The 20,007-nt window shown below is 37.7% G+C and overlaps 1 protein-coding gene across 30 annotated transcripts in view; it reads right to left on the reverse strand.

Annotated features, from left to right (window-relative positions):
• Positions 1-20,007, reverse strand: part of mgat4c (MGAT4 family member C) — a 432,147-nt gene that overhangs the window by 194,250 nt on the left and 217,890 nt on the right. For 4 of the 30 annotated variants that reach the window (XM_062982770.1, XM_062982775.1, XM_062982774.1 and 1 more), the window contains exon 1: positions 1,386-1,978. The exons of 24 other annotated variants lie outside the window; for them this stretch is intronic. The gene's annotated coding sequence lies outside the window, so the exon portion shown is untranslated. Of the gene's footprint in view, positions 1-1,385; positions 1,979-20,007 lie in introns of those variants that run through there. 2 more of the 30 variants (XM_062982781.1, XM_062982777.1) reach the window with 1 other exon arrangement.

The raw sequence follows: 20,007 nt of genomic DNA on the forward strand, positions 1-20,007 counted from the left end.
TATTACTTTGATTATTGTTGCTGAAAAGATAAAATCATCTAAAACTATTTGCAATAATACACACCTACAGCTTCATTCACACATGGCACTGTTTGAGCATGCATGTACTAGAACAGCAACATCAGACATGGTAAATAGTACAAGTTGCTGTGAAAATCACTTCTAAGATAGAAAAAGAAAACAGTATGACAGTACATGCTTTCTAACGAACTATATTTTTAGTAATGCTGTTGAAGTAAAACCCCTAAACAATCTTAGGCAGCTAGTCCAATTGCAGTACAGTTGTTGAATGGCATGTACTTATAAATTGACACATGTTTGCAAAAATAACTTTTTAGTTTGCTATCACAGATTACTGGGGTAGGGACCAACTAGATGCTAATAGCTAAATATTCAGTGGATTCCAGTCATTTTCATATACATAACTGCCACCATGGTTTTATATTGCTTGTAGCTTGTTATTTAGTTTTCTTCTTCATTATGAGCACTGCTTCACTACTTAAAGGAGTTATTGGATTGTTCATATAATAGCCCTTCAACTCCCTCAGTCAATTAAACTCTTTATTGTATCTGATTTGTCAGAGTCAGTGTCACTGTTAATCTCATAAATCCACATTAGTTCAGGAGCTTTACATATGCTTACATTCTTGCAAAAAAGGAGGATATCTAAGCAAGATCCCACAGAGAATAACCACAGAGATGAATAACAGCTCTACTCTGCCCATGATAAATATACTTAGGTGTTCTTCTACCAAGGAAAGTATTTATCCTCTTGAACACACACACACAACAGATCAACAATTTATTGCTAATATCAGGTTGTACATACTATATTTTACTTTGCTCTGTATTCCTTTACAAAAAAAAGCAACGTGGATCCAACTTCTTCCAGTATTGTAACAACAATCAAAGCTTTAGTGTGTAATCACTAAGGCAGCAGTAGATAATGATTCAAAACTACTCCAGAACATTTTAAAAGTTTGATCTAATGTAAAATCCTCTCTCGTCTCACAAGCACATAGCGGCACAATCCATCCCATTCTGTTTCCCTTCCTTAAATGTCTAGACAAAGAAGAGAGGGGAAAGTGCAGTAAATTACTTAACAGAGTTACAGCTTTGTCACTATATTGTTAAATCTTTAGTGAAACATCCGTTAGGCTACACATGCAAAGTAGAATTTTACCCAAGCAGACACACACAGATACAGACACATGTGTGTGTTTTTTCTTCTTTCCCATTAAAAATCAACCTTCTTTCCCTTAATAAAGGCTACATCATAAAATACAAGAAACCCCTGTATTCTAAATACAGCTTCCTTCCCCATACAGTTTAGATATTCTTCACCTTCGGAGGAGAAAAGGAGATAAAGCAGACATTTCTCTTACCATGGGAGGAGAAAAAGCAATTCGTTCAGCTACATCCAACAGGCTTTGTGCATGCCGGCAGCATGAGTGATATTTGGGCCTCACACAAAAGCAAAATAATTGGCTCTCAATGAAGAGATGTAAACATCCATCATAATGGCACTGGTACTGAAGCTGAAAGCTACCTCAGCTGTTCTATGTACTCCGACTATAGGATGATGTCACAAACATCAAATCGGTGTACTCTCATTGGCTTCTGTTACCTGGAATTATATTTTAACCCTAAACTGTCAGCTACAAATTTGAATGTGGATTGCTGCTCATTTAGAGAAGGGGAAGCATTCTCAACAAGGAAAAGTAGCAGGTGCATATTGATTAAAAAGGAGGGCAACAGGCACATGCGTGCACACACAGAAGCCAACAAAAAACACCCCACTAATTTGTTTACATTAAAAAAAATTAGAGCCTCAGGGAAATGCATTTTCATAATACATTTACCAAATGATAGCAGTAATTAAAACAGTGAATTGATATATTTTTTAAAGTTTAATGGGTACATCATCTGAAAGATCCAACTTTAATGCCTGTATATAGTCTCTAATTTTGGTACATACTTTCTGAGACATAAAGGTTTAAAATGAGAGGCGGAATTAGCTCATGTATGATATGGTATTAAAGTCATTTTAAATTTTGAAAACATCATAGACCAAAATAATTGGTATGTACTGAGCTCAGAATGTGAAGCAAAAATTCAAATAGCTTGTAGTTAATAAATACTAGTGCAAAGCATATTGTGATGGACACAGGGCATTTAAATATGTCACAACACTGACAACAGTGCCAACCAAAGCAAACTGAAAGGGTTCATAACATTTCAAATTTATTACAATAAATATTTCAAGGAAAGATTAAGATTAAATGTTTAACAATTAAACATTCAATCTTCATCTTTCCTTAAAATGTTTTTTTTGTAATAATTTGAAAAGTTATGAACAATATAATACTGTGCATGTCTTAGTAAGAGTGATTATCGTTAAACTCATTGGCGTTTGTTCTTCGAAGTCTGAATATAGTTTTGAAGAAGCAGTGAGGCAGAGAATGAGATAGGTGCTTCAAATGAAGCAATAAAATCTATCAGCTTATGCTAGCCAAGTCGTATGGTTGGACACACTTTCTCTTCTTCCCCCTTGCAGAGTCTGTTTGCTTATTCTTACTGAATTACCCTCCCATGGACACAACTGGAGAGACGTTCCCTGCAACAGTAGACTAGCCTGGATTGGACCTGCATAGAGGAACAGAGTAACCTTGATCCAACGGGTTCAAATTAATAGTTTCTGCCCACAACACACCCACTTTCTGAGCTTTCATCTCATGGATGAATCCATCTGCAGCAGCAGTCTATCTTTATAAAGTAGATTTGTCCAATATCTACTAGTTGCTCATCCCTCTACCAGCAGAGGGACACCAACATTCCACCTTAAACCCCTCTAGCCATCAGCATGTGGGTTGGGAAGCATGCTGTTTGCTGTTAGTTACTTAACAAGAAAAAGAAGAAAGTACCAAATAAAAGGACAGAGAAATAAATAACAAATAAGTCATCCTTATTTCTTTTTCTATTACAGGAATACCATTCCATTCAATCTGGATTGAATAGTGCTTGTGCTGAATAAAATATACAGTTGTGAACTTCCCCTTCTTTTCTTTTTTTCAGAACTGCCCTTATTCTCTGGGTAGAATAGTCTTGAATTTAATAGGGCTGAGGTTGGAAAATATTATAGGAGTTTGGGAATAAACATGATAAACAACTCTGCCTTTGCCTTGTGGTCCTTTCACAAAGTTGTACAGACTTGGGAGATTAAATTCTGGGGACTTAATAAACAGCAGCTCTGTGTGGAGATTCAGACACGAGCCTATTAGTCAAAATGTACTTTAGGCCAAAGTGAAAACGTCTCCTCATTTATTTCAGCCTCAAAACATGGGAGTTCAGATGGAAATGTATATAGAAAAAAAGATTCATTGCCATGCAAAGTGACATAAAACTGAATTACAGATCAGAAAGATGAATTTAGACAATGGGGATGCCAACTTTGGTTTTTTTATGATTAATGGAAAAGGTAAGGCCCAGTAATTGCTAAGGAGATATGAGTCATGAGTAAAAGAATTATTTATGAAGTAAAATCTGCTTAGGCATATCACATGTATAAATTATATTGCTCTGAAAATTTAATGCTATAAATAGCCAAGATCAAGCAGAGAGGCACTCCTGATAGAAATCTTACTGTGTGGTTTGGTTCACTCAGCAACAGCTTCTGGTTTCCATAATTTAAGGATCTTTAAGTGTTTATGCCTTGTGTGTTGGCAATACTTCTACATGCTTCAGTTTGTACTTGTAATAGCAAAGAGAGAGTCTAGCTATGGGTAAAACAGCCAGTACTTTTTATTAACTGCAGTTTATGTGATTTTGGTCTGGCATGTGACAACAATCCAGCCATTGGCCAATTATCTCTTTGACTGTGAGGCCAGTCGGTCTTTTTCTGAGCCTGACTGCCATTAGTTTGTCTACAATCATTATGGGGCCTTTTGAAAGGATGTCATAAGGAAGAGGAAAGCTTGTTTTCTTCTGCCCTGGAGACTAAGGACCTCATTACACAGAGGTCCAGAAGCCTGGAGTCAGGAGGGGAAAACTGTAGGGCAGCACCCAGCCTTGACCCTTTACCATTGTGGGCCATGGGCTGCCATCCAATGAAGTTTCTGTGCTATCCCTGGCTTCTTTGTTTGCTGTCCCCGGCTTCTTCAATAAGGAGACGGGTGGTTACCCAACGGCTCAAGACTTCCTCTTAGCGTGCTGCTGGCACACTGCCATCACGGAGTGCAATGGAGCCCTGCTGGAAGTAGCCCTGCGCTATTTGATGGGCTCCAGCAGACTCCATCCCGGCAGTGCATTAAAATGGAGAAAACCACCCATCTGATGAAGTAGTAGGACTCTGAGCATTTATTCTGTAGAAAAATATTCTGATACAATGGTAAAACAGTTAATTAGAGATGTGCATAGAAATTTAAATTAATATTCTTACGTTCTTCCTTAAAATTATACTGAACACCCAAAACCAGTAATGTGGCCACTTTGTTTAGTTCACTTTTGTTCTGCTTTGGGTAGAGTTGAGGGTGGACAAATTAAATCTCATTTTTCCGCCCCATGAAAAAATGTATGTGAATCGTATTATACCAACTTCGTATCCACTAAAGTTAGTCCAGTTCAACAAATACAACTGTCCCCAGCAAGAAGCGACACATATATCATCCTGCTGCTTGATAAAGAAACAGATTTTAAATAATTTCTTTATGTACACTGAGCCCTCTGCCAAGATAGGCACATTCATCTTCTCACATGATAATGTTTTTAAAATCTTAATTTTTCCCATCTCATTTATGAAGACATTTGTGAATTTGGGTACAATCTTGTCAAATAATGAACCAGATGAAGTTCTCACTGAAGTTCTAATTTTAGACACCACCGCGTAAACCTGTTGAGGAAACAATGGGGGGGGGGAGAGACTTTTTATGTTGCATGACCTGGAAACAAAGATTTAGGTAAACAGACTGGCATTTTAAAGCTCTTCCCATAGGCTCTGGTTCTGAATTCACACATGGTTCAAAATTTTAAAGGGCTATGAGTAAAACATTTACAGATGATCACTCTCACCCTCCTTAATGTGTCTCATCTGAGTGTTGGCAGCATTAATGCTTTGATCTAGACTAGGGATGTGAAATTTGTTGCCAACACCTAATTCATGTCTGAAACAGGCTGTCTCAAGGAAGTATGACAGTCTGATGAGAAGTCTATAGTCCTGCAAGATATCTTACTTCCAGTGTAAGCATTAGGCATGTGTAATCCATAAAAATGATGCTAAAGTACTTACAAAACTAGGGGGCACTGTCACTTCATTTCTGAACTGTTTCTAAAGTTTTGGTGGTGAAAATTTAAGAACTCTAATGAGACTAACGAAATTTCATAGTTACTTCGTTAATGGCGGTCACACATGCGCAATAAGGCAAACATCACTGTCAGTGGGAAGACTTCAGGGGCTCCTATCTCCCTTGTTTTTAAAGCTATTGAAGTGAAACAATGGTAGAACACATTTACCACTGTTAGCTCAGCAAGTTTCGGAACGTTTGACTTATCCACAGATTTTTGGTAAATTTTCTAAGAACTTACAAAAATAATAATAAAATCCAGTCCTGGTTTGAAAGTGTTATTTCCTGTTTCATTGTGTGGTCTTTACTTTGAAAGTAGTTGTTCTACTCCAGAAAGTTTGTTTTTTGGGTAGAAACTGTGTTAAATTGGTGGAGACTCAACAAAGCAAAATGTGTTATAGGGCAATGTCCCTTGTACAAAGACAAAGTTTTTGCAGTGTAATAAACTTTCTCCATGTTTTTATGACAGAACCAATTAGGAACTGCTATTTATAAGCCAGGAACCCCATCAAGGGACAATTTTTTACTGAAGTGAACAAAAAACAGCAATCACCATTTGGCCACAAGAAGAAACAGTTTTGTACCTAACTCGTATTGCCTAAAATCATTTCCAGACCTGAAGTACAATACAAAAGCCTCTTGAGAGTCTCAGGGCCCTTCTATGCTGTGCTAAAACCCAGGAAGAACTGGCTTATTTTAACCAGTTCATCTCAAGTTTCTGTCCTCACCCCCAATCCAAACCATGGGCTTTCCTTCAGAGCGTGACTACATGCAATCCAGCCACCCACAAATCCCCCATGTACTTTTTAAAAACTTACCCAAGGGGTCTGCCAGCAGACCCCTTGGGTAGGTTTTTAAAAAGTTCTCCTAAAATATGAAAAAGACATGTCAGGAGGTGTGTGTGTGTGTGTGTGTGGGGGGGGGGGGGGTTGAAGGGATCCTGAAGAATTGGGATGGCTGTGGGGATTGATCCCTGAAACTGTGGAAGCAGTCTGGGGAGTCAATCCCCACAGGTCCAGCACCTGCAAAGAACCAGACCTTAGCTTTAGGTCCGTATCTTTGTAGGTATCAAATTGATCCCATCAGAGGTTTTGGGCCTGTGTAGAAGGGCTGTCTCTCTGTTTGCCCTACACAAATATATATTAAAGGTTTGTGATGTTGCTGATACAGAGAAATACAAGAAAATCCAAAATTCAGAAACAGTGGTACCTTCAGTGATACAACTCTAAAGCATAAAATATATTATGCAAGCCTTTGAAGCTTTATATTGGAGAAAAACACTGAAGATGTTCAAGTCATACACCTACATTCTGTCTGAGTATTCAATAGGCCTGTATGATCAATAAAAAAATGTTTAAATAATCATTACTAAATTAGGGGGGTCATTTCTAAAGTGTTTCTAAAATATTGTTAGTGGTCTGTATCATAACTATAATGATATAACAAACTTTTTCGTTAAGTAATTACACATGGGGAGATTTTCGGGTTCCTTTCTCCCTCATTGTTAGAGCTATCAGAATGAAAATTGCTTACCACTGTTACCCCCCCCCCCCCCCAATCCCAATTTTCAGAATCATTAACTGATTTTGGGAAAATTTAAATAGTTTTTATGAACAATATATTTTTTAAAAAGCAATTTCCTTGAATTTCTATTTTCAATTATATAAAATAACCATGGCAACATTCCTTCCAAGTTTCAGAAAGATTTGCACACCCACTGATTTTTAGGGAATTTTAACTAACACAAACTTAACAGTACGATCTCACTGGAAGACCCCAGGGACCATTCAGTTCAACCCCTTTCTATCAGGCAGAAAAGCAAGCACAGTCGAAGCAATCTCTACAGATGTCCATCCAGCCTTTGAAATAATAATTTGATGATGATGATGATGATGATGATGATGATGATAATAATAATAATAATAATAATAATAATAATATACTTCCTTAGCAAAATTGAAGGAAAAGCTGAAACTGTGGAAGCAGACCTGGCTATGGCTCACGAATGGGACACTGAAAAAGGAGACAGAAGGCCTGATCCTTGCAGCCCAGGAGCAAGCCATCAGAACAAATGCAATCAAGGCCAAGATCGAAAAATCAGCTGATGACCCAAAATGCAGATTCTGCAAGGAAACCGACGAAACCATTGATCATATCCTCAGCTGCTGTAAGAAAATCGCACAGACAGACTACAAACAGAGGCACAACTATGTGGCCCAAATGATTCATTGGAATTTATGCCTCAAGTACCACCTCCCAGCAGTAAAGAACTGGTGGGATCACAAACCTGCAAAAGTATTGAAAAATGAGCATGCAAAGATACTGTGGGACTCCGGATCCAGGCTGACAAAGTTCTGGAACACAACACACCAGATATCACAGTTGTGGAAAAGAAAAAGGTTTGGATCATTGATGTTGCCATCCCAGGTGACAGTCACATTGACGAAAAACAACAGAAAAAACTCAGCTGCTATTAGGACCTCAAGATTGAACTTCAAAGACTCTGGCAGAAACCAGTGCAGGTGGTCCCGGTGGTGATGGGCACACTGGGTGCCATGCCAAAAGATCTCAGCCGGCATTTGGAAACAATAGACATTGACAAAATTACGATCTGCCAACTGCAAAAGGCCACCCTACTGGGATCTGCGCGCATCATCCAAAAATACATCACACAGTCCTAGACACTTGGGAAGTGTTCGACTTGTGATTTTGTGATATGAAATCCAGCATATCTATCTTGTTTGCTATGCCATACAATAATAAATAAACCTATTAGGTAAACTTTGGAGTTACTGCAGCTCAACTTTGTCTACCTTATAGGGCTGATTGAACTTCCAACAACACACTTTTATCTCAGAATCCCTTTAGAGAAGGAACATAGGTTTTCTTCTACCAAAACTTTCAGCACAAGGCAGTAAGCAGAATTCTGGGAAATATAGTTTGGGAAGGCAAGGGCCCCTGTGACATAGAATTCAGAAGGCCTCACCCTAAGCTACATTTTCTAGAATTCTGCTCAGTTCAGAATACTGGGGCTGCCCTCGTTAAAGCCTCAGTGTGAGTGTGGTCTCTGCCTGTCTCTCTCTGAGCCAGCCATGTGCCGGAGGGCTTTTTTCTTGCCTGGCCATGCAGGCATTCCTCCTGCCCTTGCTGCCCCCTTTGGGGAAAAAGTGGGTCTTCTCCCTCCATGCTGTCCTCACCATTCTCCTCAGGGCCCTCCCAAGTCCTTTTGTAGAAGAAGTGTTGCCCACAATGAAGATCTGGAGCCATTTACAGGACTTACATAACTCATCCAAAAGTCATAGGTCAGTGTTTTGAATCTTAAGTTTTTTTGCATGGCCACCAATCACATTTCTAAATATTACTTTGTATGTACGAATCTTAGGAAATAGACACGACAAATGAGTTACAAACAATGTTTTGCACAGCCCTAGTAATAACTTAAGATGGCATTGAAGGATATCAGTGTAAGCAGATGCCACTCCTCTTGTTGATCATGTGCAAACTAGAGACAAAGAACAATAAAAAAGTATAAAATTTCAACTCCATTAAAACTAGAAAGATAACTTTTTTGAGATCCAGATGTTCCTGTCCTGTGTGAAGCTAGCTGCTCCTTTCATAGGTAAAGAACATTGAATTTCTTAAGGAGTCTGTGCACTGTTAGGTTTTTAAAAACTTTTATGTGTTGTATAGGTAAACTTGACAAATTATAGCCCCAAATTATTTTCTGCTGAAAGAATTTTACCTTTGTTGGTATTGGAAAATGTCAAAAGTGTATGTCACAGTTCTTTGCTTCCCGACAAAGTGGCATGCAGCATTGCAAATGATGCAGTTCTCAAATGCAGCTGTTTTGATACTAACAGTTCAAAAGGAAATTTGATTGCATTTGCTTACTGTTTTTGTTCCTAGTTTCATTATTACCTATACATGATATGGCCATCTTAAACATCACCATAAATAAATATCTCACAGAGAACACTTGTGACCCTAAGGCCACCACACTCCTTCTCCTAAACATTTTTTACCAACTTTGCCTGAAGAAAAGGGTAATGGGATTTGAAAGCTGGCATGTCTTTTGGATAGCTGAGTAAAACTATCACCACAGTGTGTAATTTGGATTTTGTGATGTTCTATTGGATGGTCAACATAGCTATTGTAGTACTTCTAATCTAGTCATCAAGTTAATTTTCCAGAGTACTGTCAATACATTGTCAGTCTGGAGTATTACTGTTGGAGGGTACAAGGTTTGTTTGTTTCTTTTTGAAAAAGAAAGACCAAGATAGATTTCAGAAACAACTGCAGCTGACTTTGCCTTGACTTTCTACCAAAACGGTTAGGTTCCATGACCCAGAAAAATCCAATTGGCTCAATTCCCAGTTTGAACTTACTTTGTGGTCAAGAACCATTTCAACTGTTACATTGGTGATTCTCTTTCAGAACCTCTCAGACTATTTATAGCAATTTAAAGACTTGAGGACAGACTAGTGAAGGTGAAGTTACATTTGGCTGTAGAAAAATACTGAGCAAAGAACCCAAACTTTCCATGCCATTCTCTTCGCTTGAGAAACAAGAAAAGAGTTTTTAACTGGCAAACAAATAATTGAAACATCTCAGATAAACCTAATGCAAATCATAGTCCAAGAAAGCAACTTTCCCCAAGTGCTAGTATCTTTTTAACTGTTGATCTAAGAAGTAGTTCAAGCAAGGTCAATTCACTTAAAAATGTGAAGTAAATGAAATTCTCCTGTGTCCCTTGCCTCATTTTAAAAACAGTGCATAGTGCCAAGGAAACCTAAACAATGAAAAACAAATACTGACCATTGCCTAAAACTGTTATGATACTGAATCACAAAATGATACAGTTCTCTGGCATTTAAGCTGATGACAGTTTATGTTCAAAATGATGGAAATATTGATAGCTATAGAGAGAATTGGCTAGTAGAAAGCTAAATAAAGCAATCATCTCATGATTCTAATCAATGTACTGAGTAATCAACAGTGAAAATTTTCATAGCATACAGGGGACTTAGCAACACTTCAGTTACCTAAACTGAGAGAAAAGAATAGAAATAATAATGGGATGCTGAAGGTATCTGTCTTTCAGGTACCATAAATGCACAGTAAATTGCAGAAATAGCTGCCAGCTATTTTCTTCAATTGACCGCTTGACTGAAAAGCAAATGCAGAAACACTTAAAATGGCTCAGTTTTTAATATGTTATTAAAAATGGACACAGTATTTGGGTGCCTTTCTTTAGGGTTTCTCGGTCAGCAGCATCTAAGGGTTGAATATCCTAGCCTCATGAGATGAAACCTAGAGACAGTCTCTAATGATATCATAGGGGATAGACTCCATTAATGTCACAGATGGTCACAGGGAACATCACAGGGGCCGGGACCTGGTGATGTCTCTAATAACCTTATCCCATGTATGTTTTCTTCCATTTTCTCTCAGTTGTCACACAATGGTAAAATGGAGTCCCATGGAGACCATCCCATGACACAGTCACTTCCAGTGGCCACCAATGAGAATCTGTCTTGCCAGTGTGCAAAAATGGAGAAAAGACTCCTTTTTGAGAAAAGAGGGGAGAAGTGTAAGAAAGCGGAAAGAAGACAAGGAAATGATGTGAATTGGCTGGCCAACTTCAAAGACGGACCTTGCAGGGTGTGATGAGTTCTCTCTCTTCCAAATGATTTCCTCCACTTCTCTCCCACCCGTGGGATTACGTCCTAAGTAGGATACTCTAAATACAGTTGCTCTGACCAAATAATTTAAAAAAAGCAAAATCTAATAAAAAGTCAATATTTCTCTGTGACTCCATCAACACTAACCACTTAAATCAGTGTGAGGTTGGTCAGCCATGGGCAGCTAACAAAATGCATGGGCCCATCTGGCTTAACCTGGGAAAAGCCACTTAATGCTGCTTTTACCCCAGGTTAAGCTTTCCCTTCTCCCTCCACACACTTTCCTCCATGAATAACATGACATGGAAAAGGGAAGGATGACCCCTAAGCATCAGGTAGGTGGCAGTGTTGCTGCTGTAGTAAGCAGCAAAACAGGAGGGGGACAGTTGGGTCCCTGACCTGTGCACCAAACCAGGTTTGGCATGGCTGGGCAGTAGTGGTTTCCTGCTGCTCAGGAAGTCCCTTGAGGTGCAGAGTCTCAAAACACTGGCCACATTATACTTTATTTCTCTGTGTAGAGCAGCCATGATTAAATAACATGTTTTTGAGGCTTTGCGTGTGGCAGGAAAAAACAAACAAATAGAGCTTTGTTATTTAACATCTTTGTAAGTCCTACTTTCAAAAACACAGAGAAGTTGTAGTCCAACCAAAGCAAGTTTTCTGGGTCTGAGAAGGGGATTCCTAAGTCACTTTTTAACACCTTTGCAAGCATTTAAAAATATGAATTCTTTTAGCCATCTAAATTTTTAAAAAGTTTTGCATCATAAACATCAAATTATTTCTTAAAATAATAAAAGATAGTTGAGGTAGTAAGTGATGATGATGATGTATCAATAGGATAATATTATCTATTTCAGTCTACGTAACAGAAAGGCCTACTGAGTTTAATGGGGAATTCATCTTCAAGGCACTAAAAATCTAATATCTTATTCATGGTTCACTTTACTTTAGTAGGCAGGGAACAAAACAGAAAGAGGTGACAAAACCGAAGTATGGAAGTAGAAGAGACATGGCTGTAAATACAACATGTGATAGGGGGAAAAAGAATGAGAGATAGAGAAAGAGAAGGATAGGGAAGAAAGAATGAGACGGATTAGGATGACAGTGAGCAAGAATGTGAGTGGGAGACAAGGGGTGCAGGAATAATATGAATGCAGCTACTACATAGTAGGAGAAGAAGAAACAGGCAATTAGACAAAAGAAGAAAACAATCAAAATTTGGGGGAAGGAGGCATGAACAGGAAAAAAGGAATGAAGGAGAAAATAAGTATAAGTGCTATTCAGCAGGATGGATAAAAGAGAAAGAGAGAGCAGGTGAGATGAAAAGAGCATGAAGAAAAGAAGGCATTTAGCGAGGAGTCATGGGGAAGAGAAAGAGGAAAAGACAGATAAAGAAAAACAAATTTAATCATGAAGGAAAATAGAAGGGAATCAAATGCCTAAGAAATAAGACATTTGCACCAGAGTACCTACTAACAATGGTGCAATCCATATATACTTGAAAACAAGAAATGAAACTACACAGCAACATCCATTATTGATTGCAGAATTGGAAATGTGAAAAATAAATAGGGAGATGTGATAACAAGACAGGAACCAGCTACAAAGCAGCAGTTCTGTGGTCAGAAACCCCTGAAACCGTAAATACTTAATATTTGCTTTTTTAGCTACTGTTTCTTCCTGATAAAAGATGTCTCATATTAAACAACCCATACTCCACTTACTTAATTTTCTTTCACACTTCACATATCCCTCCCCCTGTACCATTACGCCAGCAATTGCCTCATGATGCCCCATGCACACTTCCTCTTTCCCACATCAGAAGGGGTGAACAGGACAAGGCATTTGGTGCCCTGTCCCTATAAGATGAGAAAAATGGCTGAAAAATGTGATTAGCTCCATTATTGTTGTAATGACTCTTCCTTGCCCATGTTCTCTGAATACTTCATGTTAAAACACACACACACACACACACACAGAGAGAGAGAGAGAGAGAGAGAGAGAGAGAGAGAGAGAGAGGAGACGGAGGGAGAGATTATGCTGATGGTGCTATTCACAATGATTTCTTATCTAAAATAAGTACCTGTGAGGTGACGTTAGGTCAACCTTGTGTATTTTTTCGATCTAATTCAATGATCAGGAGAATTAAAGGAGAGTTTCATTTCAATGAATTTCAGAATTGATGTCAAGTTAAGATTGGTAAACTCTACTGGCCAGGATTCAGAATTGGCTCAGTGATTTTGAGTTTTCTCAGCTAGCGATGAGGAAAAATTAATCTGTTTCACAAGCTTGCTCTCCCAAGTCATAATGCATTGAAGCCATGCACTCATCGACCTCAAATCATAATGTTGACATATATGCTTTATCTTACTGCAAACTTTTAACTTTAGTTTCAAAAAGCAATAATAGTGGATTCCCATTCGGAAATACAGTTGTTCCTCAAAAATATAGAAACTTGGGTACAAGCCAGCATTTTAGTTTTGGTGAGAATGACAACACTCCTAATATGTTTGCACAAGACAACCAGATAAACTTACCTGAATAGAAAAGACACTGCCCAGTTGAATTCTCTGGCTATCTCATTCACAGTAATTAACAAAAAATAATAATGAGAATTACAGATTAAAGACATGGACTAAAAAAAGAAGCTAGCTGTGAATGCCTAACATCTTGGCTGCAGACTGGAAAGGGGAAGCTTGGGCTAGGAAAGACTGAGTGAATTCTATATAGATTATATGTTGGAAAAGTTGAACCTAGATATGTGTGGTTTCATGCTTGTTCATTTGAGTGTGGGGAGTGTGGAGAAAGCATTCTATAGTGCCTTCTTTAGTATGTGATGCTACTAGGAACTAGTGGTATGTGTACTTAATTACTACACCCATCTAGTCTGAATAATTTAGGTGCAATGTGCTTTGCATGCTGTGTCTGCTCTAATTGGTCACAGACATTGCTTATACTCCCTGATGCTCTCATGCAGTCCTTTCCAGACCCCTGATGATTCTCTTCTGCATGCATTATTCAACATCTGGTGGCAATAGTTCAAAGTGGCTCATTACAAAAAATAAAAACCTGAAAACATAGTCAAAATTTAGAAGTATTATTCCAAAAGATCTTTACCCTTTCTGTTCAAAATAATAAAATGATCCTTTAAATGAGTAGTCTAGGAAAAAAAACAACCCCTACTCTCCCTGACACCCACACATCAAAACACACACTTGGCTTAATTTGCCAACAGAGCATAAATATTGCACTAACAGCAATCTTCTTTGCAGATTGTCATTTTTCATGTAGGCAAAATGGCACCATCCAGAAAAAAAGAGGAAGGTATATCAAGAGATTCTGAAGAACTCCCAGGGAACTGCCATCATGTACAAGGACTTTTTTCATTCCCTCTCTGGGTCAGTTTAAATTAAGCCAAAATGAAATATACCCCTCCATGGCAATGTGTTTCTGTTATTCTGGGGCTAGCTAAGATGTCTGTCACCAGAAATATAGCAAACATTCCCAGGACAGTAGATTCGACAGAGATCATGTGAGGAAAAGAGAAATGCTAGCAACAAATGACAATTATCCCTGTGCTTTATTAATACAATATTGCTAAAGCACTTTAACACTTTGGATATAATACCTGAATGATTAAAAAGATCACAGTAGAAATTGGTAAAAGACAATTTTTGAAATGTTTTCCTGAGTCTATATGTGACATGAAATCACTGGGAGCAGGAGGAGGTGGGGGTGGCACCATCCTCCCGAGAGCTCGACAGCGCCCCTGGGACCATGGCGCTACAGGCAAATGCCTCCCTCCTCGGGCGGTTGGACTGCCTCTGGACACAACACAGTCAAGAGAGAAGGAAAAACAGAGAACTTCTTGTTGTTGCTTGGAAGACCAGCCATTAATACTATAGTTCATCTTAGCCCTGCTGTTTTATTAGTTGCCACATGGCTCAGATAAAGTTTCCAGAAGGGCTGCTTTTTTGGAAAAGTGTGTACAACTTCAGACTTTGTAAGGTGGCCTTTGCATAGATTAATATTTCCTGGTAAATATAGGCCACCTGTCTCATGCTATTCAAAATGCATTGATGTGAATAGAGCGGTTTTTGTTCCCTGCTGCAAATGAACAACAAAATGTTTCATTATTTCTGACTCTGGAAGGATATTCTGGACATAATTAAAAATAATGTCTGTAGAAGCTGTCATATGTACATACGATACCTTTGGACTCATTGTGGTTTTCATTGCCTATGTTCTTTTCCCTTCTTTCACAAAGGCTGCTGTTCCATTCTATTTGACCTTAATTAGTATAATTGATAATAGCTTCAGAACTGCATGCCATTTTAATCATGTAGTTACATCTTTTGTGACAGAAGAAAAATGAAGGAACAGCTGGGAGTTATCTATTAATAGTTAGGCGACAGAAGCAAAGCTCTTCTTTGCTAGGAGCTTGGATCTTCTACAGGGAGCAATGAATGACAAATGTATTTTTAAAAGGACTACAGCAATATCTCCAAGGATATGAAGGATAACAGTAGTGGATATCAATTTACAGTGGTAATATGGTATCATTAGAGAGGTGTGTTGTTAGTAGTGGCATACCTATAGTTGAAAATATAATAAAAGAACACTTAGTTCATAGTTTTTCTTTACATTCATTAGGTTTCAGTGGTTTCTGCATACAATTATGAATACTTTCTAGGTCCCATAGAGCCACTAAGATCAACTAAAATTTAATCTTCAGAGTCATATGATTTCTACTGTGATTTTATTTACACTTATAATTTATGCATACCAAAGGAATGTATTTAATCAAAGCTCTGCAATATATCAAAAGAGCTACCAACACATTTCAATATTTATTTGGAGAAAAGGTATTTTTGTCTGAGATTCAGACAAAAGAAAGTCAGGGAGATCAAATAATGTGTTATATTTAAGTGTTGAGCATTTTTTTAAACATGATCTTCTTGAAGGTTTCTTCATTTGCTGTAGATGTTGTTCTGTCTAGATTTCGAGAGCTGTAGCTCTTATGTAACAAAGAAAAACTCTTGCTCACCTAGGTGGAATTTATCAATTTCTTACCGATTTTGCAAAAAGAGCAGTCTGCTCATGGCAGTTTCCCTATGCCATACTGGGAGAAATAAAGATCCCTGTGTTCAATGCAGTTAATCTTCATTCTGAAACTGGATTACATGAGAGATGTGAAAAAAATTATCTCAGATTCTCAGAGGGTGGTGGAATCTGCTTCTCTAGATGTTTTTAAGCAGAAGCTGGATGCCCATCTGTTAGGAATGCTTTGACTGAATGCTCTTGCATGGCAACCAATTGGACTAGTTGGCCCTTGTGGTCTCTTCCAAGTCTTTGATTCTATGACTCCATTTCATTTTTGTTTTCCCCAAGCTTACCTAAATTTTCTTGCTGTATATTAGATTGAATGGTATTATTTTTTTCTTCATGCAATGCATTTGCATGCATTTTAACATGTTTCCTAATCTGCATATTTATTATGCTGTTTCATTATGGAAAGTATCTGTTTGTGCACATTTTCTCCAGTTATATATATGTTAAAGCCATTCACATTTTTAAAATATGCATTCTTTTCTCTGTGATTTATGTTTCTCTAAAATACAATGACTCTTTCATATTGATGGATTCTGTTTCCATGGATTCAGTCATCCATGACTTACAAACAGTAAAAAAAAAATCTAAAAGGCAAACAATTTTGCCATTTCATATAAGGGACCACCCTACTTAAATAGCTGCAGATTTTGGTATCCATGAGGTTCTCAAGCAGATGCCAAAGGCCCACTATACCTCATAAATCATGCAAATCTGCACATTCTTTTGGTACAGTGTATTTCTTCTCTCTTTTTCTTTTTACTAAGGAGGCACAAAAAGCTACTTTTCTCTTGGAATATAGAGATAATTCTGGCAGTTCACAATAATGCTCCCAATCATGGTCTTTGTCCCTGCAGAACCTCTTCAGCTCCTCATATACTGAATCCCTGATGATGATAATAAAAAAGGGAGGGAGGAAAACTTCTGCAATAAAAGTGGTGTGAATAATATTGCATGTGAGGAAATGGTAATAGGAACTTAATGTGGAAGTTAATCTTGGGGCTAAGAGAACAGCCAAGGTAGAATTCTTCTCTGCTTCTATTACAGCCTGCAAGTGAGCCATATCATTTGTGATCTGGGAGTTTTGTCACTCTACAAAATTATAGCACTATCGTTCCACTTAGGTTGCATTCTATGGAATTCTGGAATTTGTAGTTTAATGAGGCACTATAGCTTTCTGCATTGGTATTCTAAATATTTCTCATCAAAACCCCAGGATACCACAGAATGGAACCATGAGAGTTAAAATGTAGTAATGGAGTTATACCTCATAGTATGAAAGGACCTCAATTGCATCTTGGAATTAAGGATGTGAAAATCTCTCAGGCTCCACTTCATTGTGTTTTCCCCAGACCCAGCTGCATTCCCTTTTTGTGCTTGTTTTGCATTAGGTTGAGTTACTTTATTTTTCTTCATGTAGTGAAATTTGAATGTATTTGAATACATTTTCTATAGTGTGTATATTTATTTATCAATTTACTGACTGTATGTATTTTCCCCATTGACTTGCAGACATGGTTTGGGATCTGTTGCAATCCAGCCCATCTGGAGATGTAAGGGAACCACTGAAAGCATACAGTAATATGTTTATATTACAGGTTCATATCCTCTGTGACTAGATTACAGTTTATGGAAGGAAGTGAGATTAAATACAACATTAAAAAATACCTCATCCTCCACAAGTTAAACTGCATAATATTGAATCCCAACATTCTACCCTTTAGGCAGAAAATTCTCAAAAATATCTCTCCCAGATGCTCATAATAAAGATACAAGAATAAATTATTAGCTAGCAATTTTCTTGCCTTACCATAACTGCACACATCTGCTTCCTTGGTCATCTGTTTTTTTTCTTCTAGATGTTGTTTTTAACATACCTAATATTTTAATGGCTTCAAATGTTGCATTTTAGGTTGTCTGGTGTATCTTGTTGCTTATCCCAGGTGAATGATAACATGACATACTGACTGAAAAGCTGATCAAAGCCACTGGAAGATAAAGCTCTGTCAGTGTACACAGGCGACAGTGTCTTTACATTCTAGTGGCTATTCCAGCCATTCTGGAAGATTTAAAAGGGACAGTTATAGCTGACTTTCAGTAGAAAGGTAATTTTTTAAAAGAATCAATTCTTATTACTCATTGCAATCTTTGCAAAGTAACCTATTTCTCATTTATTGCTTCTTGCACTGTTTGTTCGTTTTCAACCATTTTTCTTTTCATTTCTTAGAAAAGAAACTTTGGTTTGAGAAGAGCATAAAAGTTAATCAACTCATGTTAATATGTGTCTTTCAAATGCCCCTTTAAAAAGAACTTTTGAAAGTAACTAGAAGTTGTTTCTCATTTATACCAATTTCACTATCATTTGTGACATGTGGGTTCCTTGCATGTCCTAAGTCATAACTTCATCAGATGGGCAGGGGGAAAGAGGAGGGAACTTTCTTATTTCATTCTCTACTGTCTTTCCCTGTCTTCTCGGATAGCCAGCCACCCCACATCATTTCCCATCATTTCCCATCATTTCTTGTGGTTTCCCTGCTTCCCTGCTCCTTACTGCAATTAGCAGTAGGGTAGCATCGGACTCCTGAAAATTGAGTTTTCTCTCCTTTTAACACACTGGCAACACAGATTCCACAGACAACCACCAGAAGTGGCTGTGCATCGTGGGGTGGCCTCCGTGAAACTCCATTTTGCCAGCGTCTGAAAACACAGAGAAGATTACGTCTGATGAGATCTTTAGATAATAACTGATTACAAATAAAATGTTACTTGCAACAAATTACTTCCAAATGCTGGTCTCTCATATAAGCCACTTATTTTGTTTTAGAGCTTTGCTCTGAACATGCTGACACAAGGAGCTTTCACTGAGAGTTGCAAAGGTCTTGCTGTTGGCATTAGTAACATTCAGTCAGGGGCTGAGTTGGATGAGGGATGACCTATTGAACTCTGTGAGAAGCTGTGTCTTCGGAAAGGTTGGATCACAGTTGTTCAAAAACATGCAGCATTATTATATCCCATCCATTTGCCTTCATTGAGTAGGCTAGAGAGCAGGTGTGGTATTTATCAAGCATTAATATTGTTTGATATTATCTCAATATGACTGAAGGAAGCAATACTCTTGAGCTGCCATCTTAATTCTTCTAGTCTTCATCTCCAATTCCATTGCTTTCTTCCTCTGTCACAGGAACTAGTGATGTTCTTTCATTAATTTTAATGAAATCAAAAGTTCTCAGAAGATACTTTTTTGAGAAACTTTCAAAATATTTTCTTTTTCACCCCACAATCTCTAAGGAATCTTTTAAAAAAACCAAATTATCCCCGTTAAATTTGACTGGCCCCAAATATAGTAGAGAATTTTGGGGGGACCGGTTTTTGGCCCCAGCCAAATGCTTAGAAATAGACCAAACTTAAATCTTCCCCAAAATCAATGGCATATCCTTTTTATTTTTTAACTAGCACAATTCTCAGACTAACCTGGGATAATTATTGGGCTTCCCTACCTAAAATGGGTTTTCATATATTTATGCAGAAGAAGGGAAAAAACTTTTGATTGAAATTATTCACCAGTACTAAATAAGTTGTGGGAATGAAATATAGTATCAAGAAAGGGTTGAGGAAATGAGTTGGATGTTTTGTATTATCTTCATAATTAAGGATATATAAAGATTCATCTTTTAAACAATGTTTCTTTTATTTTGTGCATGTCACATAGGCTCTATTGTAAACATATTCTTAAAATTTGGTGCAATTTGTCCAGCCATTTTTCTGGAAATCAATATTATCTCAATGTACTCCATGTATATCCAGCCATCCCAAACACGCCTGTCAAATGTGATTAATGTCTGTTAAGCTATTGTCATGTGATAATACAGAAATAGACA

This window comes from Anolis carolinensis, chromosome 5 (assembly GCF_035594765.1).
Source record: "Anolis carolinensis isolate JA03-04 chromosome 5, rAnoCar3.1.pri, whole genome shotgun sequence".
Lineage (NCBI taxonomy): Eukaryota > Metazoa > Chordata > Lepidosauria > Squamata > Dactyloidae > Anolis > Anolis carolinensis.